The sequence below is a fragment of the Penaeus chinensis genome, chromosome 12 (genome assembly GCF_019202785.1).
Source record: "Penaeus chinensis breed Huanghai No. 1 chromosome 12, ASM1920278v2, whole genome shotgun sequence".
NCBI classification, from domain to species: Eukaryota; Metazoa; Arthropoda; class Malacostraca; order Decapoda; family Penaeidae; genus Penaeus; species Penaeus chinensis.
In genome coordinates this window covers 12844991-12852490 of record NC_061830.1, presented here as the reverse complement: position 1 = coordinate 12852490, position 7500 = coordinate 12844991, and positions in this window count along the sequence as shown.

The window sequence follows — 7500 nt, the reverse complement described above, 5'->3', positions numbered from 1 at the left end:
CTCTCTCTTGCTACCACCCCCTGCCCCTCTCACCATCCCTTTCTCCCTCATTCTCCTCCTCATCCTTCCTCCTTCCCCCTCCCCCTCCATCTTTCTCCCTTCACCATCTCCCTCTCCCCTCTTTCCCCTTCCTCCCCACCCCTTGCTCCTCACAGCATCTCCTTCGCCCCCATTCCCCCTCACCTTCTCTCCATCTCTCATAATCCACCCCCTTCTTGACCCTTCCCCCTCTCCCCCATTCCCCCTCCCCCTCCCTCCGTCTCCCTTCACCATCTCTCTCTCTCCCTTCTTTTCCCTTCTTCCCCTCTCCTGCTCCTCACAGCACCTCCTTCTCCATCACCTTCTCTCCATCTTCCTTGCCCTCCTTGACCCACCCCCTCCTTGCCCTTCTTTTTCCCTCCCCTTGCCCCTCTCACCTTCCCCCTATCCCTCGCTTCTTTCCCCTTCCTTCCTTCTCCACCCTCTCCATCTCCATCTCCCTCCTTTATTCTCTCCCTCATTTCCCTCCTCCTCTTCCTTCTCACCTATCAGCATCTCCATCTCCCTCCCCTTTCTTCCTTCCCTCCTCTCTCCATCTCCCTCCTTCACCCTCTCCCTCTTCCTCATTCCCCTCCCCCTCCCTCCTTCTTTCCTCTCTGCGTCTCCATATCCTGTCCCTCCTTGCCCCTGATTTTTTCTCCCATCTCCATCTCCCTCCTTCATCCTTCCCGGCTCCCTTATTCCTCTCCCCCTCTCCCTTATTCCTCTCCCCTTACTTCCTTCTCCCCGCTCTCCATTTCTCCCTCCCCTTCCTTCCTTCTCCCCTCTCAGCATCTCCCTCCCCCACTCTTTCAATCTCTCCCTCTCCCTCTCTTCCTCTCTCCCTCTACCTCCCTCTCCCCCTCTCCCTCTCTTCCTCTCTCCCTCCACCTCCCTCTCCCCCTCTCCCTCTCTTCCTCTCTCCCTCCACCTCCCTTTCCTCCCTGCCCCCATCCCTCTCCCTCTCTTCTTCTCTCCCCCTACCTCCCTCTCCCTCTCTTCTTCTCTCCCTCTCTCCCTCTCCCTCTCTTCTTCTCTCCCTCTCTTCCTCTCCCTCTCTTCTTCTCTCCCTCTCCCTCCACCTCCCTTTCCTCCCTTCCCCCGTCCCTCTCCCCTTCACATATTCCCACAACAAGGCCTCGACCCAGCGCCAAGCGGGACGAGGTTCTCCATGGTTAAGTGACAGGCTTTGTCCTCCCTCCGTCGCCAGCTACCTTTAGCTACACTGCAGATCCTTGTTGGACATCAGTGTACTTCTCAGTGTTGTGTTCATCATTGAGGATCTGAAAATTTTAATCCTCCATTCTTATGGCAAGGGACTGGAGTAATGAATGTTTGACATTTGTTTAGATCTGGCTATAGCCGAGATGGGTTAATAGCTTGGCATGTTTACTGTAAGGTATACTGTATATAATAATATTTTGTTTGCGTATGTATATAATGTATGGTTCTATCTGTCTATCCGTCTAATCTTTCTGTTTACACACATACACCTATGTGTATGTGTGTGTGTGTGAATATGCATGTATATATGTGTATATATATGTGTGTGTATATACATATATATACATATATATACATATATATACATATACATATATATATATATATGTGTGTGTGTGTGTGTGTGTGTGTGTGTGGATACATATATATATATATACATATATACATATATATACATATACATATATATGTGTGTGTGTATGTGTGTGTGTGTGTGTGTGTGTGTGTGTGTGTGTGTGTGTGTGTCTGTGTGTGTGTGTGCGTGTGTGTGTATATATGTATATATTATATCTTACATATATATGTAATATATACACATATGAACATACATATAAATGCATAAAAATGATCTTGCCGGCCTCCTCTCGCCTCCACTCTCCCGGGCGCAGGTCCGCCCTCCCGCAGAGCCTGACCCGCGAAGCAAAAAGCGCCGTCTTCCTGTCCCTCAGAATGGGAGAGACGAACCAAATACTGTGGCCGATCGGTGCATGTCGGCATTATCTTATTCATTCCAGGCGAAAAGGGAGAGAAAAAGGAGGCGAGGCTAGAGGGAAAAAGAAGGAAGCGGTGTGGAGAAAAAAAATCAGTGTGATGTCGAAGAAATAAAAGGAAAAAAAAAGTGTGTTCGAATGGGTGGAACGGTGTATTAAAAAAACGGAGGTGCTTTTTATAATGGTTTACACCTAAATCAGCTCGATGATTAGATGTACAGGAAATTATAATAAAGGAACAAAAACAGTAATCTACAACACTAATAAAACAAAAAAAATAACAGAACAAAAAAGAAAACTGAGAAAGCAGAAAACAAAAAGAAAACACAAAACAATAACAAACTAAATAAAAACAACAAAGCAGACAATAACACAAGAGCCAACACCATCACATCAAGCAACAACAAGACAGACAATAATAACAAAACACAATGACTATATAAAAGGCAACAATAGCACAATCATAACAACCACCACAATTCATAATACAATACATCACTTCACTAACAAGCCCTTTCCTCGTCCCTCGTACCAGCTAACAAGTGTTTACCTCGTCCTTCGTATCAGCTACACCTCATCACTAACAAGTACTTCCCTCACACCTAATAACAAATACACATCACTAACAAGTAATTTCCTCGCACCTCGTACCAACTACATTTCACTAAAAAAAGTTCTTTCCTTATCTCTTGTACCAACTACTTTTTCATCACTAACAGGTACTTTCTTCGTATTTCGTACCAATTACATCACTTCACTAACAAGTACCTTCCTCGTACCTATAACTTATCTAACTCTCCCAACCTAACCCCCGAAAAGTGATGAAAATGAAGATAGTGAATATGATGATATTAAGGACACTTATAATGGCAATGAAAGTGATGATATAAAGGATAACAGTGATAATACTGATCATAATAAGTGATGATTATAGTACTGCTAATAATAAGAGTAGTGCAAGTATTATTAGTGATAAAATATATGATATGACTGATATTAACATTACCGATGATAAAGATAATAACATTGACAATTGTAATTGTAATAACAATAATAGTAATAATAAAAATGATAATATAAATAATGATAGCAATAATGACAACGATAGTAATAATGAAAAGGATAACATTAATAATAACGATAATGACAATAGTAATAATTATATCAATAATGATAATGATGATAATTATAATAAGATATTTTTAGTAATAATAATAGAATGATGATGCTAATAATAATGATAATGGTAATGATGCTAATAATAATGTTAATGATAATAATGATATTAACAATATGAAAAATAATAACAGTAATAATGATAATGATAATGATAATAAGGATTAGGATGATAATAATAATAATAACAATAATACTATCAATAATGGACAAAATGTTAGCGATGTTAGAAATGATAATGATAAACAAAATATTGATAAGTGGTACAAGTAGCAGTAATGATAATGATAATGATAGTGTTGTTAATAATGATAACGATACCGAAGATGATAATAACATTAGTAATCGTAGTAACAATATACTTATGATATACTTATAATAACGCTAATAGTAATAATGATAATAATAGAAATGATAATAGAGGCAGTAGTAGTAATAATCATGATAGAATAATGATAATGATGATGGTGATAATGATAATGATAATGATAATAACCATGATAACAATAATAATAATAACAATCAAAATAATAATAATAGTGATAATAACAACAACAATAATATCAACAATAATAATGTTAATAATAATAATGAAATAATGGTAGTAATAACAATGTTAATGATAATAATGTTAACAAAGATAATAATAGTAACGATTATAATGATAATCATAACAATGATTACAATTGCAATAATTATGATGGTGATGATGATGATAATAATAATGATAATAATGATAATAATGATAACAATAATAATCATAATAATAATAATAATAATAATAATAATAATAATAATAATGATAATAATGATAACAATAATAATAATAATAATAATAATGATAATAATAATAATATTGTTATTATTATTATTATCATTATCAGTATCATTAGGTTTATTAGTGATATAGGATTGTTATTATTATTATCATTATTATTTTTGTTATCATTATCATAATAACCTTTTTTTAATATCGTCGTTGCTGGTATTACTATCTTGATTATTATTATTATTATTATTATTATTATTACTATTATCAGTATCATCATCATCATCATTATCATTATCATCATCATTATCCATATTGCCATTATTCCTACAGTTATTGTAATCATCATCATCATTATTATTAATGCTTTTATCATTATCATTATTTTTACCATTATTATTATCATTATCATAATTAATATTATTATTACTGTTTATCATTACTATCATCCATATCACTGATAATGAGATTATTATCATTAGTATCCTTATCATTATTAGTATTAACATTATTAGTATTGTTATTTGTATTCCTATCATTATAAAAGATATTGATAATATTATTGTCACAATTATTATCATTATCATTATTGCTATTATTGCCCTTATTAATGATAATTATCATTATTGTGATAGATATATCATGCTACTATCATCATTATCATTATTATCACTGTTGTCATTATTATTGATTTGATTACTACTATAATTATTATCATGATCATCCTCCTCATCATCATTGTTATTATAATCACAGTTATTATCATTATTAGTATCACCATCATTATCATTGTTATTATCTTTATTATGATCATTAATATTTTTATCGCAATTATCATTTTCTTTACCATCATCATCTTTACCATTGTCATTATCATGATTATCATTATCGCCATTATTATTATTATTATCATTATTTTAATCATTACTATAGTTATTATTATGATCATAATTATAATTATTACTAGTATTACTATTATGGATCTTATCATTATTGTTGTTGTTGATCTCCATCATAATCATCATTGATATGTTCACTATTATAACTTATTAGTTACCATTGTTATTATTATTATTATTATTATTATTATCATTGTTGTTGTTATTATTATTATTTCTGTTGTTGTTGTTGTTATTATCATTGTTATTGCTATCATTATTGTCATTATCATTATCATTATTACTATTTTCATTATTATTATTATCATCATTATTATTATTATTATCATCATTACTATTATTATTATTATTATTATCAATAGTATTATCATTATTATTATCAGCATTATTATCAGTATCATCATTATTATTATCAGCATTATTATCAGTATCATCATTATTGTTGTTATTGACACTAATTTAAATATCATTGATATAATTCTTATAATTTTTGTGATTATCAATATCATCATCATAATTTTTGCTTTTACCATCACTATTATTCAATCATCATCATTATTTTTATCATCACTACAACTATTACTCCTACTGTCATTTTTATTATTATTGATATCATGTTACTACTAATGATCATTAGGATGATGATGATTATCATCATTATAATTATTATCATTATCATTGTTAAAGTTGCCTTTGTTGTTGTTATTATTATCAGTATCATTATTTTAATTTAGATATTATTACTGTTGCTGTCATTCTCATGATCATTATTATCATGATAATGATGATAATCATTATCATTATCAATGTTATTAGTATCATTATTGTTATTGTTGTGATTATTATTATTACATTATTACAATTATCATATTCATTATCATAATCATTACTACTATTACTATTATCACCATTATCATGATTATCATTATTGATATTATTATCATTAGTAATAGTTATAGTATTATCTTTATTTTCATCATAATTATTAACACTTTCATTATTCCCATCATTGTCATATTCATTATCGTTATTGTTAATATTATTACCATCATTAGAGATAACGACAATGATAATAAAAATTATAATAATGATGGTAATGATAATAATGATAACCGTTATTACTACTATTATTATTATTATCATCGCTGTCATTAAAATCTATATAATTATCAATGTCATTTTCATTATCATTTAGAGCATTATTATCATCTTTCAAATTTCTATAATCATCATTATTATTAACGCTGTTATCATTATCATTATCACCACTAATCATTATCACTTCCCTACCAATGTCAATAATAATGATGGTGATAAACGTAATAACGATAATGACAGTGATAACAACAATACAAAAATAATGATGGTAATTATCCTACATACATACCTCACAGCACTCCAGCCTCCTCCCGCCGGCGAATCGGGCGTCGTCGGCGAGGGCGCTGGAGGCGTGGGCGGGGACGGGCCGGAGGTGCCTACCTGCGGGTGCTGAGTTAGTCAACAGAGGAACTTGTCCGAGTGAACGACACATCCTCATGTATGACGCAGGTTCCTTGGCCTAAAACAAGCTTTCGTGCGGTCGCGGCGGGGAGGTCGAGGGACTGCCTGTTGCCCTTTTTTGCTTCCCTTTTTTTTTTTTGGTTTTGTGTGTGACTGATTTTTTGACGGACGGTTTCTCGTTGTTTCTTTCTATGTGTCGATTTTTTTCCCTTTCACACACACAGACACACACACACGCATATATATATATATATATATATATATATATATATATATATATATATATATATATACGGGTGTGTGTGTGTGTTTATGTGTGTGTGTAAATATATATATATATATATATATATATATATATATATATATATATATATATACATACATATATATATATACACACACACATAAATGATGTTATTGCTATTACCTTTATTGTTATTATTACTATTGTTTCTATTTTGTTTTTGTTATTATTACTTTTGTTTCTATTTTTTTTTATTATTATCATCATCATTACTATTATTATTTTCGTTAATATCGTTGTCAATACCATAATAATCATTATTATCATTATCATTGTTATGTGTTTCATCATTACTATAGAGTATCATTGCTATAGTTATTGTTATTGTTACTATCAATAATAATGTTATTACAATCATTATCATTGTTATCTCCATGATCATTATTATTATTTTCATTATGATTATTATTATCAGTATTGTTATCAGTATTATCATTATTATATTTTTTCATTATTATCATTATTATTATCACACACACACACACACAAACACACACACACACACACACACACACATACATACACACAAACATATATATGTATATATGTGTTTCTCTGTGTCTGTGTGTGTATACATATATATATATATATATATATATATATATATATATATACATATATATGTATATATATACATATATATGTATATATATACACACACATACACACACACACACACACATACACATAGATACACACACAAATATATATATATATATATATATATATATATATATATGTTTATATATATATACATATATGTATTTATATATACATATATATATACATATATGTATTTATATATACATATATATAGATATATACATATATACATATGTG